We start from the raw sequence: 22,469 nt of genomic DNA on the forward strand, positions 1-22,469 counted from the left end.
TGATGAGGAAACCCTAACCACTTGAATTTTGAATTGGCTTTTGGTGGGAAAACCAGGTTATAAATATGCAAGACAAACTCAAAGAAGATGGTTGCTGAATGAGAGTGTTGCTACTGTAGAAAAGAGAAAATTAGTCAAGTGCTCATTGAAAATCAAAGAAGATATTGAGTGTGAGAGAGTATCAAGTTGAAAGGATCAACCAACAACAATTAGGCAATCAATAGTTTGCAAATGAGTCTATGAGAGAAGAATACCGTGCTAGCTTGATGATGATTGTAATATATTCATCATATGTTGTCATTGATGAAACAAACACACATACTCACATATTTTTATACTATCTAACCGGTGTAACTTAAAGGATGTTGACACTATCAACTGGTATACAAAGTGGTTTATCTCTAACTAGTACATTGTGATAACTTGTATATGCATTAGAGACAACTAGTGGATATACTTAGTCAGCATCAAGATGGAGATCAAGTGGAGATTCTTTTAGAATATTCAAGGATAACGGTTGATATACTCAACTCAAATAGGTATTGATTGTTCCAAACGGTATTCGGTGATTTTTTGATGAGTTACCACAAATCATGATGAGTTATCCCACCGACAAATTTTTAGTGGTAATTTTTGTGATGAGTTATGGTCACTTGACCATATACACTACACTTAGGAAATTGTGTTATAGTTTCTTAAACCCGACATGAAATCTGAATGTCTATTTATTGGCATCATAGTGAATCATTTTGATATGATGATGATGATTGAAGAGCGAAAGAGATTTTGTTGTATGCAAGAGAAAAAGTGTTAAGTTGAAGAATGTGTTGAATAGCAGTGTTGAATATGTTTAGAAGGATCTGATCAAGCAAGTATAATAAGATAGATCAAACCAATCCTATTGTTTTCTAACAATCACACCAGAACTCAAATCCCCTAACCGGGTAACCTCTAACAAGATTCTATGTATAAATCCTCTAATAGGGTGATCCATTAGTTTGGATTCTGAAATCCTCCATTGAGGTTACTCCTAACAAGGTACAACCCTTAATAGGGTACAAGCTTCTAATCAAGCTTTGGGATCTTTAACTAGATTCACTCCTAGCATAGCATAGTGTAGATAGTTAACTTGTGAGTTCCATCTCACCGTGGTTTTTACCTATTTGGGTTTTCCACGTATAAATATTTGTGTTATGATGGATGTATTACTTATTGTGAATGCTATTATATCATTTTGGATTATATGCATTTTTCTTAAAAGCTTTGTTAAGTTCATCTACCAGTTACTAGCTGAAGTAATTTCATTTTTGGTGTCACTGATTCACCCCGCCTTCTCAGTGCTTTTCAAGTCCATCAATTGGTATTAGAGCCTAACTTCTTTGAAGTCTAATCACTTAGAAGGAAGCCTTGAAACAACCATGGAGGACATGAGATACCTTGAGATGGATAGAGAGCTAGAAGCTAGTAGAAATGATATTGAAACCCTAAGGGTCAATTTGAAAGCTTCTCAAACCAAAATGAGAGAACTTAATGAACAACTATTGAAGATATTTGATAATAGTTCCTCAAATGAAGCCAATATTGATGCTTTGGCTGAAGAAGTTGAAAAAATCAATGGTGAAAAGCTAAATCTAAGGAGAGAGCTAGAAAGTCTTTACTATCTGCATGAGTTAGGAACTAGAAGCCAAAAGATTTTTTGAAGATCTTATCAAGGAGAGAGATCATGACATTGCAAAGATCAAGCAAGAAAATGCTACCTTGCATGAGCATCTGAATTATGAAAGAGAAGAGAAGGAAAACCTACAGCTAGATTTTGAATTAGTATCATCTCTTAAAGAGAACCTACCTAAGCATAATAAAGATCTCACCAAACAACTTACTGAAGCAAATGAAAATTTGGACAAGTTCATCAAAAGTTCTATCTTGCTAGAAGAGCAAATTTGGTCTCAAAGGATGAAAGGTGATACCTCTGGACTTGGTTTTCACACATCTGAAAAAGGTGAATCCTTCGGTACCAAGAGCAACACTCTTAAGAACAAATCTGCTCCTAAGGTCAAAAAACCTACTAATAAGAAGGTCTTTAAACCTGTTTGTTTTGTTTGCCGTAAACCTGGTCACACTACAAATGTTTGTAAAGACAAACCTAACAGGAATACAAGCTTCAATACTAATTCTATATATGTATCTAAGAAGTTTGAAGGTCATTGCTTCACTTGTGGAATGTATAGACATAGATTTGTTGAGTATAGATATGGAGAAAATAATCCTCTACCACATATGCATCCAAGACCAAAAGGCAACTAGATGAGGAACTTTGACAATCGGGTCAACATGAACTGGCAAAGACCCTACGACAACCGGTTTAGTCCATTTGACATGGAAAAGGTAACGAATGTCATTTGCACCAACTATAATAAATTTGGTCATGTGGTTATAAACTATAGAAGAAGAACTGGGAGAGGAAATGCAAGACCATGGAGATCGTCTAGAATGGCCTACTATCACTACAACAAACCAGGGCACTTAGAAAAATTCTATAGATCTAGAAATACTGAACCAGTCAATTATTCTAAGGATCAGAAAGGAAAGAAGCAAGTAAACATTGAGGAAACCAGAGAGGAAATGAACCGGATATGGAAGAAAAAGAGTGATGACTCACCTAGAGAGGAAACTGTTCCTTCACCGAGTGATGAAAACCTTGCACCAGTGAACTAAGCCTTGTCATATGGCTAAGGGGAGCTTAAATGATAAATCCACTTCCGGACCCCTTGAGATGAATGAGTGGTAAGAAAATTTTGAAGCACGAAATTTTGGTAACTTTTTGTCAATATGTTATCAACCGGTTTTACTCCTTGACCAGTGAAATTAGGGTTTGCAACCCTAATGGGCAAGCATTTAATGCAGTAGGTAAAAATGATAAAAGGGAATTTTCACTCTATTATTTTTACCCTAACACATTTGAAAGATAAATTTGGAGCGCTTGCTGATCTAAGAAAGTGTGTTGGCTAATAATTGTCAAAGTTGCATTGTGATTTGTAGTCAAGCTGATTTGAAGGTTGCAGAATGTCGAACTGGTGTGCACTTGAGCATTCAATTGGTAAAATGAGACAACATGCATGAGAAAAGCTATTTCTTTGTAAATCCTACTTCGAATCTTGTTCATCTACAATGGCATCATCTTTGTCATATAATGCATTCTCACAAGTTCCTAGTGGAGTTTTGGTTAAAGGTGATTTGTCAAGTTATATTGACTGCAAGATAGAGGATCTAGGATCACTATACATTTCCACTTAGTTGAAATCTCTCTGTGATGATAATGGAAAGATTCAAATAGAGTATGTTAGGGTTTTTGAGAAGGGTTCTCATAATGCCACTTATTTTCTAGAAGATTTTGAGGAAGAGCATATCAGAATCATATTGAGTTGGGTTCATGGTGTGAATATGTACTTAGAGAGAACTCACACTATAACTAATGAAGCCATTTAGGTGGTAACTGGTTATTTCTCAATCGGTGAAGTACCTGTTCTAAGGTGAATTTCAAAGGAGATGACATTCTCTCTAATCGGTTCAACATTTGATTAGCAATCTTTCTCTGTTAACAATATCAGAGACCCAATAGTGAAACTAGCAGCAATGGTGATAGGTTATCGAGTATTTTACTCTAGTAGACTAAACAATGTTCCATCTGCAACAATTCATATAGCTCACAGAATGATTGTTGAAAATGCAAATTATGATCTTTGTGAGGCTATTAGGAGACAATTGTTTCTAAATTTGCAATCTATTAAAAAGGACAACAGTCAAAAGTTCAAGTATGGTCAGCTGTTGGTCAGTTTATTATTTTATTTCTAAAATTTTCTACTGGGAATAGGGGATATCGAATGGTCAAAGGACCTATTGGTATCTGCACAAATCAAGAACAACATCAAGGCTATAAGGAATACTTTTCCTACTGCTATGAATATATATTTTAATGAATTTTAGAAAAATATGAGCATGAGAATGAGATTACCTAAAGATGTGGTAAGGCATTTTGCAAAAGACATAGTCTTCACAGTTACCACTGAATTTTGTTTGATGCGAGCAATTGAGCCAAGGAAAGAAGAAATGGAAGATATGACTTATGAAGTAAATTATGACTTACTGGCTGGCTATGCTAATAACCTGTTAGCATCTCCTAAAGATAAAAAGAAGGCAAAATTGGATATTGCAGTAGTCCATGATGCACCAGCAAAAACTAGTATTGCTCCTATTACTAGTGGGAAAGGAAAGAAAAAGAAAGTTGAGGAAGAACCTCCAACAATAAAGAATACTAGGGTGACTCATAGTATCCTAACCAAGAAGGAACCAACACCTAAGGTCTATGTAAAGAAGGAGAATGTAACAAGGAAGAGTGGCCAAAAATTAATTCTGCAACCAAAGTCTAAGGGTACTGACACTAAATAAGAACCCAAGAAGATGAAGGCAACCAACAGAATATCTAAGCAAGTAAAGGAAGTGCTGAAGGCAAATGTGCCTCTTGATATCTCTACTTTCAAACCTGAGAGCCACTTTGAAAGAACAATGAAGACATTGGGGAGAAATAGATTTGAAAATGTCAAAGAACATTTTGATTCCTTCAATGAAGTTGAGAAGGAGCAAGTCCTTCAATAGGTAATCAATCAGTTGTGCCATTATATTAGATTACCTCATGATATTGAAAAGGATATTCAAATTCTTTATGTACTATTCTTGTAAAAAATGGGAGAAAGTTGTAAAGTTGGAAAAAGAAATCATTGATGAGGTATTTGTACAATATTTTCCTGAATTATCTAAGGATGAAATTAGTGCTTTAGTTGAACTGTATAAAGCTCGGTTTATTTTCAAAGCAAGAAGATTAAAGCTTCTTAATGGAAAGAGGTCAATTATTAAAACTGAAACCCATCATATAGCCTACAATATCAAAAGGATGGAAGAAGTTATACTATCTTCTAAGAATGTGGAAGATGTTGTTGTTAATAGACCAGAAATGGATGAAGAAGAGATTGTTCAAGAAGATGTGGTCTATCCTATCAAGAAGAAGGATAAAACCACTATTCATGTTATTGATGATGTTTAGGACATAGTTGATATATATGGAGATGTTACTGCACCAGATATGGAGCCTCCTAAAACTACAGACTTACAAGACAAATCAGTTGAGCAACCAACAACTCAACTAATAGTGATCAATCCACCAGAAATAGAACAACTGGAGAAACCTCAATCTCCACCGGTCATTATAGCAACTTAGAAAGAGTATGGAAAATGTTGTCACACAGACTTCTAAAAAGGAAACTGAAAAGAATCAAGAGAAAGTGATCATTAAGGTTGCATCCTCTGCACCTACAAACCAACAACAACTTGGTGAGGATGATGATTCATTGAGCATTTCAGGGCCTATTGATGTTGATAGTATGGGCGCATCAGAAATGATGAAGATTGCTACTGTCATGCAATCTAGGGCACATAAGAAGAGAATAAAAGAGAAAAAGATTGAGGTAGAAACAATTCATTCTATAGTAGATATTTTATTTGGTCTACTACTGGAAATGTCTACAACACATCTATCAACTCCTATTTGCAAACTTGGTTAGTTAGTTGTAGATGTATCTGATCAAATCAAGTCACTTGAAGATGCTGCTCAAACCTATGCTTAGAAGAATCACAAGAAGAAGTATGGAGAAAAACTGGCAAAGGACATTGATACTAGCAAAATGGCTCTATCACACAATAAAGATCTATTGAGCAATACTATTGAAATATGAGGGAAGTTTCTTGTTTCCACCTTTAATGTTTCTTTCTTCTATTTTGATATTACTAAAAAGCATACAAAAATAGAGCAAGAGCTAGAAAGGATATGCAAAGCATATGTTCCACTTAAGGGCTCTATTTTTGCTTTCAACAAATTTGTAGATGATTTAAATAACAAGTTGGATATTTACAATAATGAGAAGGCAAAGAGACTTTAGTCTCTAAAGGAACTCAAGAGTCTACTTACTTCACAAGTGGACATACTTTAGAGAGCCTACTCCAATACAGAAGCTATCTTAGCAACTCATGAAACCTGTACACTGTATTCAATGAAAGAGTTCCATTCACAACTTATGTCTACATTCGATTACACTGAGAACATGCTAGAGAAGTGGACAAATACTTTATCATAGTTGAAGAGGAACTGCAATGTTATTTTCATGAGGATTGCCTATGCATGAACTTTGATTCAAGTTTTTCAAGTTATTGTTGTATATGCTAAACACTTTGATACAAATTTTCTCTCTCTCTCTCTCTCTCTCTATATATATATATATATATATATTTTTGTTTTTCATTTTGACATTGTTGTCAAAGAGGGAATACAAATATATATGTGTGTTTTCGAAAATTTTGTATAATGTATGCATTAAGGGGGAACATGTGTATATCTGTAAAAAAATTTGTATGCACACTTAGTGGTATTACTATAAAAATTTTGAAGTGTTTCTATCAATGCCAAAGGGGGAGATTGTTGGCTTCGTGATGATTGTAATATTTTCATCATATGTTGTCATTGATGAAACACATATACATACTCACATATGTTTATATTGCCTAACCAGTGTAACTTCAAGGTTGTTTACACTATCAATCAGTATACCAAGTGGTTTATCTCTAACTGGTACTTTGTGATAACTTGTATATACATTAGAGACAACCTGTGGATATACTTAGTCAGCATCAAGATGGATATCAAGTAGAGATTCTATCAGAAGATTCAAGGATAATGGTTCATATATTCAACTCAAACCCATATTGATTATTCCAATGGTTATTTGGTGATTTTATGATGAGTTACCACAAATTGTGATGAGTTATCCCACCCACAAATTTTTGGCGATAACTTTTGTGATGAGTTATGGTCACTTGACCAGATACACTGCACCTAGGAAATTGTGTTATAATTTCTTAAGGCTGACATGAAATCTGAATGTCTATTTATTGGCATCATAGTGAATCATTTTGATATGATGTTGATGATTTAAGAGCAAAAGAGATTTTGTTGTATGCGAGAGAAAAAGTGTTAAGTTGCAGAGTGTGTTGAATAATAGTGTTGAATATCTTTAGATGAATTGATTATGTGTGGAATTAATGTTTTGTCATTGATGTCAACACTAGTTGTTACTGATAGATAGATTTACACTGGCTAATATGGATGGTTACTAACAAAAGATCTAGTGTTACCGACATAAGAGATTATCTGGTTGGCACTTTTGGCATGATTGATAAGTGAAGTGTGTTGAATTTCATGTGTTATATACTCCATAAGCATGTTATGGTCAGTTGGTGTTGGCTTGGTAATTGGATGTTGTCATACACACTAGTAAACCCTTACTGGTACTAGTTTAAGGCTTTACTGGCAGAGCTTTCAATGAAGAATTATGACAGGATGCATAAGTGGTATTGGTGCATCTTCTTGATGTTGCTGAAGATGTTCATTGATCATGTTTCAATTGCTAGAAGATGTTGCTTTGGCATGGTGGACCCAAAATAGGTCAGGTACCTATCTAGGTTATGGACCGGTATCATGCTAACATGTACTCTACACATTACCTAGATGTTTCGAGATGGTTTATGGATTTTCTATTATTGTTTCAATCTTAAGCCAACATGGCATATCATTGTAAAAAGGAATTATGTAATGATCTTATTGTAATATCTTTAGGTGGTTGATCTAATTGGTTTAGGCCTTAGGGTCGTATAAATAAGAGGTAAAACTCTTTATAAAGTATCATAGTTTTTCCCTTTCTAGATTTTCCATGTACAAATCATGCTGTTATGTGGTATGGTTTATTTGCATTAACTATCTAGTTAAATTGCTAAGTTGTATTGTTTACCAGTAGTTGATCTATTTAAGATTATAGTGTGGATTAAAAGTTATAATCTATTAACAACTAATTCACCTCCCACTCTTAGTTGTTCACTGATTATCCTAACAATTGGTATCAAAGCTTTGGTCCTCTTTTGTATAAGCTTAACCACTTGAGGTAGATCTCATTGGAACTAACACAACTAATCCACTGATAGTTATTTTCAGAAGAGAAATCCCTACGCTTGATGGAACAAATTATGGGATATGGAAAATTCAAATGGAGACTCATCTTAGATGTCTTGGAAAGGATATTTGGGAGATCACTGAGAAAGGTTACACACCTTATGATCCGGCATCAAGCAATCCTACTCCCGCAGACTTGGATTAGAATATTGAAAATGATTGCAGAGCTAGAGAAGCCCTCCTATGTGCACTACTGATCAGCAGATCATGGGATTGACTAAAAAATCATTGGCTAAGGTTGTGTGGGATAAATTGCAAAATCTGAATGAAGGTGACCCTACTATCAAAATTGCTAAACTTGATGGTTACTAGGTAAGATATGAAAACTTAAAAATGGAAGAAAATGAAAGAATTTATGTGTTTCTGTAAAGAGTAAATGAGATTGTAATGGGAATTCAATGTTGTGGTGGTTTTCTAAGTGAAGATGAAATAGTTTTTAAAGTCTTGAGAGACCTTCCACCATATTACAAGATGAAGGCAACTACAATTAATGAGTTGAGAACAATGGCAAAAACTTTAGTTAACAGAGATATTCTGATTGGGAAATTATATGCTTTTGATCTTGGAGAATTTGGATATTTTGGAGCTGTGAAGTCTAAACCTTGTTTTCATGCATCATCATCAATATCTACTAGCAAGGATGATTGGAGAGTGTAGGATTTTGCCAAGATCAAGGGCACAATGAAAAACATAAAAAGAGAGACAATAGAATGATAAGAACAAACTATATTCTCATCAATATGCAAATGATCAATTGGATTAACCAATACAATGACTATAGGCCTGCTTATATAGGCAAGGCCATATGGATGTACGAGCACACAATTATGACATGTGGCTCAATGAGAAACAAGGGTAGGTAAGAAATACTAGGGGTAGGTAGGAGAAATAATATAATATTCCATAAGAGGTGGATGACCCACCGAATGTGGAGTGTAATAGCAAAATAAGACCACAAAAGGTGGAATTTCTCCTACAAGCTCTATCCCTATATGCACACTTCCCTAAGTGTCTCAAATCCAAACTACAAAGAGATGCATTATCCTAAGTTAACTTAAGTAAAGTGTAATAATATCCAAAATGAATATTTATTTACACCAACAGCCCCCCTTAAGTGCAACTTAGGGGAATGAAGACTTAAGTCAACAATGCAAGATGGGTCCTGGCTACTAGGCCATGATAGGTACCCATGTACAATATGCAAATGCAAGCAAAACCATGCAATGCCATCTCTCACAAACAGGGAAAAGGAGAAAACCCACTAGGAAAAAACTCCCCCCCAAAAGAGAGATGAAAGTACAAAAGAATCTCAAAGAAGAAGGACAAAACCTCAAAGAGGAAAAAGTCCCCCCATAAGAGAGGAAGGAGAAGTCAGCTGACCCCCCCTAATGACACATCTTGCACCTCCAAGAGAGCTCGCAACTGTTGGAACTTACTCTCGGTGAAAGGTTTGGTGAATATGTCAGCAACCTACTCCACTGTAGGACAATACTACAAATCAATGACCTACTCCTGAATGAGCTCTCAGATATAGTGCATATGAATCTCGATGTGTTTGGTCCATTGGTGTTGGACCGGGTTCTTTGAGATTGCAATAGCGCTCTGATTGTCGCAATGTAGAATTGTCGGCCGTGGAGTTTTGAATCCAAACTCTATGAGAATCTAATGGAGCCAAATGGTCTTAGTCACTGCATTAACAGCACCTCAATACTCAGCCTCAGTCAAAGAGAGAGCAATAGCATGTTGTTTCTTGCTCTGCCAACAAATGGGGCTTGAACCAAGGTGAAAACTATAACCGGAAGTAGACTTATGATCATCAAGATCACCAGCCCAATCAGAGTCTGTGTAACCAACCAAGCGAAGTCCTGTGCCTACTGCATAGTGAATCCCATAGTGATGTGTACCCTAGATGTAATGAAGGATGCATTTGGTGGCTTTCCAATGAAGCTCATGTGGCTCCTACATGACGCGGGAAACCATGCCAACTGTAAATGAAATATCAGGGTGTGTATGGGTCAAGTAGATGAGACTACCCACAAGCTAATGATACAAAGTGGCATCAACTAGTGGAGAAGAACACTGAGCCTCAAGATTGACTCCTGAAAGAAAGGGAGTTGGGGCAGGCTTACAATCAGCCATATGAAAGCGTGCAAGTAGATCAAGAGCATACTTGGGCTGCACTAGTGTAATCTCAGAAGGTGACTGTGAAATCTCTATCCTAAGAAAGTAGTGCAAAAGACCCAAGTCAGTCATAGCAAATCTGTCATGCAAAGCAGATTTGACCCTGCTAATGATGGATGTAGTACTCCTTGTAATGATCAGGTCATCAACATAGAGCACAAGTATCAAGTGAGAGTCATCCTGTCACAAAATGTAGACATTCAGATTGGAATGACACCTGGTGAACCCTGTGGAGAGAAGAAAGGAATCCATCTTGGCATACCAAGCCCTGGGGGCCTGCTTAAGGCCATAGAGAGATTTCCTTAATCTGCAAACCAAGGAAGTATCCTAGATGAAACCCTATGGCTGCTCCATATAAATCTCCTCATCAAGATCACCATGAAGAAAAGCACTCTTCACATCCATCTGATGTACAACCCAACCATGAGCTACAGCAATAGCAAGTGTCAAGTGAATGGAGTTCATCTTGGCTACGGGTGCAGAAGTCTCAGTATAGTCAACACCTGCAACCTGAGAGAAACCTTTCACAACAAGCCGAGCCTTATACTTATTCACACTACCATCCACTGCAAACTTGGTCTGATAAATCCACTTACATCAAACCATCTTTCTCCCCTTAGGGAGATGGACTAAATCCCATGTGTTGTTCCTCATCAAGGAACTATACTCTTCCTCCATAGCTTGGTCCCACTCGGGAACCCCTGATGCTTCCTGAAATGTCTATGGATTAGAAGCAGTAGCAATGAATGCATGTGGAAGATCCTAATGTTGTGATTGAGTTCTCTATGTATCTGAAGGATCCCCAACAAGAGAACCTGCTGACTCAATTGTCTATCGAGCCCAACAAGGTCTAGGTGGAGGTGGAGAATGAGGCTCCTCAACTGCAAGTGGACCCTGTGGAGGGGTAACCCTGTGAGTTGGAGTTGAAGGAGTCTCATCATCTGAATTACTAACATCACTATCCACAATGGAGAAAGGTGGAGGAGGTAGAGAGACTAAGCTAGGAGAGCTTTCCTCAAAGTGGAAACTCCTCTAAATGAACACCTCGTGTCTTAGGATCCATAAATCTATATGCCTTAACACCCTTAGGATATCCAAAAAATATGCAAGGTTGACTCTGTGGTTCCAATCCCTTGCATTTCTGTGGAGGTATGTGAGCCCATGCTGGACACCCAAAGACTCTAAAATGTCTCACAATTGGTTTCCTACCACCTCAACCCTCAAAAGGAGTAATACCTTGCAAAGCTTTGTGAGGAACCCAATTCTGGATGTTTGTGGCACAACTGATAGCCTCTACCTAAAAAGCGGGATCAAGAGAACGTGCATGTATCATACAACTAGCCATTTCTTTGAGAGTTCTATTCTTGCATTCTGCAACTCTTTTCTATTGTGGAGTGTATGCAATAGAATGCTGAAGATCAATTCCCTCAAGTGTACAAAAATCCTCAAGCCTCTTGTTCACATATTCCCTTCCATTATTTGTACGAAGAATGTTGACCACTTTTTCGGATTGCTTCTCCACACGAGTCTTGAAGTCCTGAAATCTGTCAAATACTTCACTCTTATGAATAAGAAAGTAGACCCAAGTGAAGCGGGAGTAGTCATTAATGAAGGTGAGGACATAGCGGGCCTTACTAAATGAAGGTGCTAGAAATGGACCTGCTACATCACTGTGAACAAGTTGAAGAACTTCCAAAGCTCTCCAAGCTTTCCCTTTATCAAACTTCTCCTCGGGATGCTTGCCCATGGAACAACCTAAACATACACCCTCTGAAAAACTGATTCGAGGTAGACCTGTGACCATGTCTTTAGTGCTGAGCTACTGAAGATAGCGATAGTTGAGGTGACCAAACCACTCATGCCATAGCTTACTTTCTAAATTTGAATGAGTAAGCAAGGCCCTAGAAGGTGAACTTGGCACAAAGTGGGAGAATGAATAAAGCCTCAAGGTGTCATTGACTTGTCCCATTGCTACCAAGGCATCATCATCAAGTTCCTTTACCACAACTAAATCTAGTGTAAACTCAACCTTTTTCCCATTTCCATAGTGAGTGATTTGGTAGATAGAGAGAAGGTTGGTAGACAAGTTAGGAACATAGAGAACATTCTCAAATATTCCATCATCCATGTCAACTGAACCTTTCCCTTCAACCTCTACTTGTGTATCATCACCTATGTAAATGTGAGGTACTTTAGATGGCTCCAATGAAGAAAACTACTCCTTTGTAGAACCCATGTGATATGAAGCACCTGAGTCAAGTATCCATTGCTGTGAAGAACCTGTTGTAGCCACAAATGCTTGCCCTTTTCCCTTAGAATGTGAGGAAGAGGAAGGAGATGAATCCTTCTTTGTGTAGGTGGATGGCAAGTTGATGTTGTTTTTCTTAAGAAGATTAGTTAACTCATCAACTTGTTTTGTGTGGCATCGATGCTCATCATGACCATACTTCTTGCAATATGCACAAGTTGGTTTATCCTTCTTAGGTGGTGTCCCCTTCTTGGAAGATAATGAAAAATTGCCTTGTGATGGAGAGGATGATTGTCCTTTTTCTTATTGTGGCTTAGACTTGGATTGCTTCTTCTTCTTGTTGGAATCTTTGCCTTGACTTCCTTGCTTCCCTTGATTAGCCACCAAAGCCTTGGACTTTGAAGACTTGAGAAGTCCCATGTTCAACAACTTAGATTGTTCCAATACCAACATTTCTATGAAAGCATCAAATGAAGACATAACATATGAACTCCCCACTATCAAATGGTGAGTTTGGAAGCTAGACACAAATGCTACATATTCTGGTGCAAGCTTGTCCAACAAGTTGAATATCAATTGAGCATCCTTTTTATCAATTCCACAATCCTTAAGCTTTGCTCTTAGCTCATTTGCTTTGGTGACATAATCTTGGATTGTATCAAAACTCTTGGGATCCAAGTTGGTGAGCTCATTGCCAATCTTATAACCTCTGATTTCATCAACTTGACCATACAATTTCTAAAACATATCCCAAGCATCTTTGATTGTAGTACACTTTTCAATATGAAAGATGAGGTCATCTGATACATACTTGTGCAAAGTTCCAAGACCCATGAAATTCTTAGTGAGCCATTATAATTGAGCATTAGGATCAGCCTTAGGATCAGGTGGTGCTGCTATCGTTCCATCTATGTAATGCATGAGACCCTTTTCCATTAATTTGCTCCATACTTTAATTTTCCATGATGCATAATTATGTGGAGTTAAAGGTGGAAATTTATGAGGACTCATTGCAACAAAAATGAAAGAGCACAAAGAGAGGCACAATCACACAAGACACCCTCCCAAATTCACTCAATCAAAGAGCCCCCCCAAAAGTGATGATTTAGCACTTTATACTTAGTGCGTATCCAATTGGCCACTTGCAAAAAATGGCAAAGTGGGCTTCTGATTTAAATTTTACAACTGCCTCAATAAGGCCAAAAGAGACTCAAACTAATAATGCAAGAGATCTAAACTAAGATCCAAGTGCTTTACAAGTACCTAATAGGCCAAATAAGACCAATATCTTAAAGTACAACTTCCACTCAAAATCTCTGAAATCTGATCATAGATTATGAAAGAAGACGAAAAAACATGCACTTTAAAAAAAAAAGCACCTAACAAGGAGGTCATATGAGCTCAAACAAGACCTTTGAAGTTGCAGAATTGGGGATTGGACAAGTACAGCTGAGAGAATCCAAAAATTCTAAAAAACCTATGCACCAAAATCATAAAATAACCACACCACTACGAAGATCATGAAATTTTAGCCCATTTCAAAAAAAATTGCATCAAAAAGGGAGCAAAAATGAGCAAGATATGGCCTTTCAAAGTTGAACTACAAAACTGAAAATCTCAATGAAGAAGGGTTCAAAAAATTTCAAAAATCTTCTGATGTGGTGCTGACATCAGCAAATGATGGGCTTAAATTTGATGCCCATCTGGCCATCACAAAAACTTCATCTCCCCTTGCATGGCATCAATACCATATGAACAAGCTGATGTGGCACTGTGTGACTGGGCGATGAATTGGCATACGGATGTTGACCGTAAGCCAGTGGCCGCCTACCACGTGGTGGACATGGGTCTGCTAGTGTCGATGGGTCCACGGGGCAGTGTCGGTAGTGGCTGCGGTGGTGTCAAATGGTGGTCCTGGGCAGAGGAGGTGCCGGGGTCGGGAGCCGAAGGGGTCGGCAGCAGAAGTGGTGGAGCCGACGGGAGGCGTGGGTCTGCAGGGAGGCGCAGTGGGTGGCTGCGCGTGGGACCTGTTGGTGTCCGGAGGTATCACTGGGGAGGTCACTAGGAGCCACTGCCAGGAGATGAAAGCTATAGCCAGAGGCAAAGGACGCGGCGGGAGTGAAGAGATCCGCCGGTAGGTGAGGCAGTGCTGGAAAATCCACAGGGCATGACAGAGAAACAGGTGCCAGGAGGAAGACCGGTGGTTACAGTAGCGATCCAGTCGACGGGAGATTTAAAGGTCAGCACGGTCGGCTGGGCATGTACGATGGGCCCTGCAGAATACGGAGGTCACAAGGGGGGTCTGCATACCCCCCAAAATACTTTCTTTTTTTTTTTTTTTTTTTTTATCGCCTTTTTCAAATTTTTTGTTTTTCAGAAAATTTTTCCTTTTTTTTTTGAAAAATAAATTTTTTACAAAAAAATTTCAAAATCCATACAATAATAGTCAAAATGGGCAAAAATATTTTCTCACCAAAATAGGTTGACTTTATAGTCAAAATTCATGAAAACGGCCTCCTGGATTCAACTGTGATGTCCAAATCGTTGTACGATGCCCCCAAAAAATGAAGATCCCCAAAACCAAAAATTGAAGCCTCCAAAATGTCTCCAAAAAACTAATCAATGAAGCCCTATAGGCTCTGATACCATGTAGGATTTTGCCAAGATCAAGGGCACAATGAAAAGCATGAAAAGAGAGACAATAGAATGATAAGAACAAACTGTATTCTCATCAATATGCAAATGATCAACTGGATTAACTAATACAATGAATATAGGCCTTCTTATATAGGCAAGGCCATATGGATGTACGAACACACAATTATGGCATGTGGCTCAATGAGAAACAAGGGTGGGTAAGAAATACTAGGGGTAGGTAGGAGAAATTAAAAATTTCCACAAGAGGTGGATGACCCACTGAATGTGGAGTGTAACAGCAAAATAAGACCACAAAAGGTGGAATTTCTCCTACAAGCTCTATCCCTATGTTCACACTTCCCTAAGTGTCTCAAATCCAAACTAGGAAGAGATGCATTATCCTAAGTTAACTTAAGTAAAGTGTAATAATATCCAAAATGAATATTTATTTACACCAACAGAGAGCCTTATATGCAAAAGAACTGGAAGACATGAGGAAAGAAGATGAAGAGCTTAAGCAACTTGAAACCTTCTTTGCTAGAAGGGTACCTAAAGGACCTACTAGAAGTAAGCATGAAGGAAAAGTACCTTTTAAATGTTTTTCATGTAATAAGATTGGTCATTTTGCATCTAGATGTCCTGAAAGGAATGCTAGGTTTGAGGAAAGAGTAAAGAAAACTTTTAAGTCTAACCCAAATAGATATAGATTAAAGAAGAAATGTTATATAGCAGATGAGGAAGGAGTAACAGATAACTTTGGAGATGAAACAACAGAAGACTCTAGTAGTGGATCTGGCAATGGAAAAGAATGGGTGTTCTATGCTTTAAAGGAAGATAAACTAGAACTCGCTATAAAAAATGAAGAGAAGGCCTTGGCAGCAAAAGTTGAAGATAGATATGAATGGGTAATTGATAGTGGATGCTCACATCATATGACTGGAGATAAAAGGAAATTTATGTCCCTGCAAGAATACACTAGTGGTCAAGTTAGATTTGGAGATGACAAAGCATGTATGATCAAAGGTAGAGGTATTATTTCTTTGGATGGAAAGTATAATACTGATAATGTCTATTATGTAGAAAGTTTGAAGCATAATCTTTTAAGTGTTGGACAATTAGTTGATAAGGGTTTTCAACTTTAGTTTAAGGATAGGAAATGCAAAATCTTCAATAAGACTGGTTTGGAAATTGTAACCGGTATTTAGACAGGAAGTAATATCTTTCACTTGAACACTGGTAATAAGACATGTTTGATTGCTCATATTTATGAGATTTTTCTATGTCATAATAGGTTGTGTCATGTTAATTTTGATTGTATTGTTAAGATTAGTTCAACTAAGGCAGTTAGAGATATACCTAAGATTATGAAGCCTCATAATCTGGTATGTAAGGAATGTTAATTTGATAAGAAATTTAGTTCTTTTAAGATTATACATGATGAATCTAATTATATACTTGATTTGATTGACACTAACTTATGTGGTCTAGCAAGGAGTAGAAGCTTTCAAGGTGATAGGTATTTGATGCTGATATTGATGACTATTCTAGAATGGTGTGGGTGACTTTTCTAAGGGAGAAGTTTGAAGCTTTTGAGAGATTCAAGATCTTTAAAGGGAAGGTTGAAACAAAAACTGGATTGAAAATTAAATGTCTAAGATCAGATCATGGTGGTGAGTTCACTTCTCATGAATTTAACAATTATTGTGAGACAAATGGAATCTGGAGACAACTATCTGCATGTAGGACTATTGGCATTATGTGAATCGGTAGTATGAAGACATGATGACATTGTATGTTGTCATTGATGTCAATATGCTGAAGAGTAAACTGGTATATTGAAGTTTGCAATTGACAAGAGAACTGGTATGATTGTGAACCAGTATATGTGCTAAAGTGAAGCGGTATGTTTGTTCAAGGTGAACCAGTATGTTGGTATGGGAACCAGTACATGAAAAATTTGTATGACTACCGGTTGGTAGTCTCAACTTTAGGGTTTCCAGTTGATGTGCTCCAAGCCTATGTGACTCAATCGATGACATTGTGTGATGAGTTATAATTGGGATGAAGAATAGATCATGTTGCCATGTCAGCCTTGTGTGCGTGAAGGATCTTGCATGAAGGTGATTTCTCCTATCTACTTCGAGAGTGTGCGAAGTCTATAAACGGTGAAAATGCGTGATGGGTTATCAGCCACCATGAATGTGGTGGAGAACGAACAATGGAGAATGTCTTGAGATCGGTTCAAGACTATTGCATTTAATGCAATATGCTCAATGGTCAGGATTGAACCGTTTGAATTGCTTAACCTAAAAATTTTAGGGTTTAGGATTTATGCTACCGACCTATCCGTTTCCTATAAGGCTGATGTTGTGTTTCTTTTTGAGGTTGTTGGCAAATGTTATGTGTGTATCTAAGTGCAAAGATATGTGATTTTTGCCAAACCATTTGAGAGGATTGATACCTGCATAGTGTGTGTGCAGAAGGAAGGAACTAAAGTGGATTTGCATTGGCATTGAGTGCTATTACCAGGATCATTGTAATACCTATTGATCTCTAACCACTTCAATAGTTGGAAAATCCCTTAACAGGGTAGCTTTAACCAGCTTGCTATAAATACTTTAATAGGGTGACTCAAAGCCATTAAGTTCATAAAATCCTCTTACAAGGTAACCTTTAATAGGGTTTAACCCTTAACCGGGTATTCTAGCCATCACTTAATTGGGTGATCCCTAACAAGATCGGTTCCTAACATATGCTATTGTAACAGTCTCTAACTGGACTAGGATCTTAACATAGCGGACTTCTAAAGAGTTCAAAATAGCTTGTGGGTATTCATCCCCACCGTGGTTTTTCCTAGTTGGGTTTCCATGTGAAAAATATATGTGTCATGTGTGATGCCTCTTTCATGTGATACTTTGTTATTTTATGTCAAGTGGTGAATCATGTTATGCCAGCATGTTATTATATTTATGATGATAGATTATCTGTTTATGCATAATGACAAAGTGGAAATGAGGGAGTAGGTTGTATGGAAAGCTAAGAAGATTGACCGGTTCATCTTTCATAGTTGCATTGTGTTTAATCGGTAGTAATCTAGTTCAGACCGATGTTAGTGATTGCCAGTAGTTCAGTCTATAGTCAAACCAGTTCAGGAAAAGTTTTTGTGCCTGTACTGATTCACCCCCCCCTCTTAGAACTGGTTTGGTACTCACCGCTCATCATTGAGTTATCAATTGGTATTAGAGAAACCTCTAGGTCTGCTATGTTGTAAGCTTAACTGCTTGAGGCAAAGATCCTGTAGAATGATGAAGAGGGAAGGTCCAAAGTTTAGCAGAGATAACTTTAATATATGGAAGGACAGAATGAAGATATACATCAGAAGCATGGATGCTCAACACTGGAGCTATTTTGAGAATGCTTATGTTATCCCTACTGATATTCTCACCGATGATAAAAAGAGAGAGATTCATGAGAATGGGCAAGTCATGGAAGCCCTAATCAACAGTTTATCTGATATTGAGCTTATTGATGTTCAAGATAAAGAAAATCCCAAAGAAGTATGGGATACTCTTGAAAATATCTATGGCAGTGATGAGCATGTAAAACAAGCTAAGGAAGAAAGACATAGAGGAAAGTTTGAAGAAATGTGGATTGTTGAAGGTGAGACCATTCAACAATATGGGATAAGAATCAAGATTGTTTTTGGAGATATCAAGAGTGCAGGAGGTAAAATAGATGATGCCACTATTGTTAGGAAAGTCTTGAGATCTTTATTACCAGTCTATGCAATAAGGGTTGCAGCTATACAAGAGTTGAGGTCAACAAACCAGACTAAGGTATCCCTAGACTCCATTATTGCAAAGTTGATAGCCTATGAGCTAAATAGTTTTGATGGCAGTATTCAAAAGAGTGAATTAGCTTTTAAAGCATCTGCTGCACCATCTAGAAAAGGAAAAGAAGCAAGCACTAGTGGTGAACCAAGATAGAACAAACAAATGGATGATGAGGAGATCCTAATGGAGTTTGAAGCTCTTCTTGCTAAGAGACTTCCTAAGGGAACCGGTAAATACAAGGGTAAGCTCCCTTTGAAATGCTTTTCTTGTAACCGGATAGGACACATTGCTATAAATTGTCCTAATGGTGATAACAAGGACAAACCAGAAAGGTTCAAGAAGTTCAAAGGAGGAAACCAGAGAAGCTATTTTGTAGCAGTTGATGAAAGTGTCACTGATGAGGAATTAGAAGATGAAAAAAATGAAGATATTGTGTTTGTTGCAGTGAAGGAAGATGTGTCAGACAAGAAGGATCTTGTCTCCCGCTTTGATAATTCCAATGAGTGGATTATTGACATTGCTTGTTCTCATCATATGACTGGTGATCGGAGTAAGTTTCTATCATTGGAAGAGTATGATGGTGGTGTTGACTGTTTTGGTAATGATGCACCATGTATGGTCAAAGGCAGAGGGTCTATATCTCTAAATGGAAAGAGTAGTGCTGACAATGTGTACTGGGTGGAAGGTCTCAAACACAACCTTTTGAGTGTTGCCTAGCAGAATGATAGTGGACTCACTCTGGAATTTAAAAATGCAGTGTGCAAAATCAAAGGAAAGAGTGGTGAATGGATGGCCACTAGTAAGCAGACCAAAGGTAATCTATTTCAACTGAATGCAAGTATCAGTACATGTCTTATGGCTAAGTTTAATGATAGCTGGATATGGCATAGGAGACTCTGCCATGTAAACTTTGATAACATTGTGAAGGCCAGTAATACCAAGGTAGTTAGAGGAATGCTTGTGCTGAGCAAACCAGAAAATCCTCTGTGTAGAGAGTGTCAACTGGGGAAAATGTCTTCCTCAACCTTCAAAGGTAAATCTTTCACTGCAGACAATTTACTTGATCTTGTGCATACTGATTTGTGTGGTCCTATGAAAACTAGGAGCGTGCAGGGAGATAGGTATTTTATGATTCTAACATATGATTGCTCAAGAATGATGTGGGTCACATTCTTGAAGGACAAATTTGAAGCTTTTGGAAAGTTCAAAGCCTTCGGAGCACTGGTTGAAAAAGAAAGTGGTAAGAGGATTAAGTTCTTAAGAACTGATCAAGGAGGGGAATTCACTTCCGGTGAATTAAAAAAATATTATGAAGAGAATGGCATCAAGAGGAAACTCTCTACCCCCCAGACTCCATAGTAGAATGGCTTAGTAGAGAGGAACAACCAAACTATGGTTGAAGTAGCTAGAACTATGTTGATCCAAGGAAAAGTTGTTCACACCTTTTGGAGATAAGCGATGAGCACTGCAGTCTACATAATGAACTGGTTAATCATCAAGAAAGGTAAGGATAAGACTCCTTATGAGTACTGGACTGGTAAGACACCAGTGGTAAGCTACTTTAGAGTGTTTGGTAGCAAATATTATATCAAGAGGAGTGAACACCAGAGCAAGTTTGATGCAAAATGTGATGAGGGAATATTCCTTGGATATTCCACCAAGAGTAAAGCTCTCAAATGTTTCAACAATAGGACTCAAAGAATTGTTGAAAGCATCAATGTTAGGGTTGATGAAAACTTTGAGTAACTGGAGGAAATCGATAGTGAGCAAGTAGGAGATGAACCAGTTGTAACCTTCTGGGAACCGGTTGCAAATCAGCCCAGTACCAGTAATTATGCTCCTACATTGGTGGATGTTGATGTGGATGAAGATGAGGATGAAGAAGAAAAGAAAGAGGAAGTTGTTAAGAACATACCTGGTATGTCAAACTCAATCATGATCCAAAGCAAATCATAGGAGACAAGGATGCAAGAATCCTTACAAGAAGAAAGTTCAGAGAAAAATCATGTATGATTTCTGAATTTGAGCCTAAATCATTCAAAGAGGCACATAGAGATGAAGAATGGATCAAGGCTATGGAGGAGGAACTTGATCAGATAGAAAAGAATGGTACATGGTCCTTGGTACCCAGACCGAAGCATAAAAATGTCATTGGTACCAAATGGGTTTTCAGAAATAAGCTGAATGAAGATGGCACAGTGATAAGGAGCAAAGCCAGACTAGTGTGTAAGGGGTATGCTCAAGAAGAAGGAGAAGACTATGGAGAAACCTTTTCTCCAGTAGCAAAATTGGAAGGAGTTCGTATGCTTCTTACATATGTAGCTTTTAAGGGATTCAAGGTATACCAAATGGATGTAAAATCTGCATTCCTAAATGGAATACTTGAAGAGGAGGTGTATATAGAGCAACCATATGGGTTTGCCCTATCAGAAGATAGTGACATGGTGTGTAGGCTACATAAAGCCTTATATGGACTGAAGCAGGCACCATGAGCATGGTATGAACGCTTGCACTCCCATCTTGTGAAGATTGGATTTGAAAGAACAAGTGAAGATAACAATATCTACTTGAAATCTGAAGGAGATCAGATTCTAATCTGTGAAGTATTTGTTGATGACATAATCTTTGGTGGAGATGAGTCATGACTTTGCAGATGAGATGAAGAAGGAATTTTAAATGTCACTCATAGGGGAGATTAAGTTCTTCATTGGACTGCAGATTCAGCAAATGAAAGATGGAATCTTTATCACTCAGTCCAAGTATGTCAAAGAAGTGTTGAAGACTTTTGGCATGGAAGACAACAAACCAGTTGGTACACAAATGCTGACCGGTTGTAAATTAACTAAAGAGGATGACTTAGTGGCGGTAAATGAGAAGGAATAATAATCAAAGATTGGTAAGTTGCATTATGTAGTGCACAATAGATCGGATATTCCACATGCAGTTGGCATTACTGCAAGGTTCCAGAAAAGCCCAGGAGAATCCCACTTGGTTGCAGTCAAGCAGATTCTTAGATATCTAAAGGGAATTATTGACTATGGATTGTGGTATCCTTATAGGAATGATTTCAACTTGAAAGTATTCACAGATGCTGATTGGGTTGGTAATGTGGATGACCGAAAGAGCACCACTGGTGGTGCATTCTTTCTCGGTGGTAGACTAGTCTCATGGATGAGTAAGAAGAAAAGTTGTATCTCTCAATCTACAGCATAAGCGGAGTATGTTGCAGCTTTCATGAACTGCAATCAGAGAATCTAGGTGAAGCATGTACTAAATGGCTTCAAAGTTCATGTATCTGAACCGATAAGCATACTTTGTGATAACACAAGTGCTATCAGTATTTCCAAGAATCCGGTTTTGCATTATAGAACTAAGCACTTTGAGATTAAGTATCATTTCTTGAGGGAAAAGGTTCAGAACAAAGAGATTGCACTAGAACATGTTTCCAGCAAGAAGCATT

The sequence above is a fragment of the Cryptomeria japonica genome, chromosome 11 (genome assembly GCF_030272615.1).
Source record: "Cryptomeria japonica chromosome 11, Sugi_1.0, whole genome shotgun sequence".
Lineage (NCBI taxonomy): Eukaryota > Viridiplantae > Streptophyta > Pinopsida > Cupressales > Cupressaceae > Cryptomeria > Cryptomeria japonica.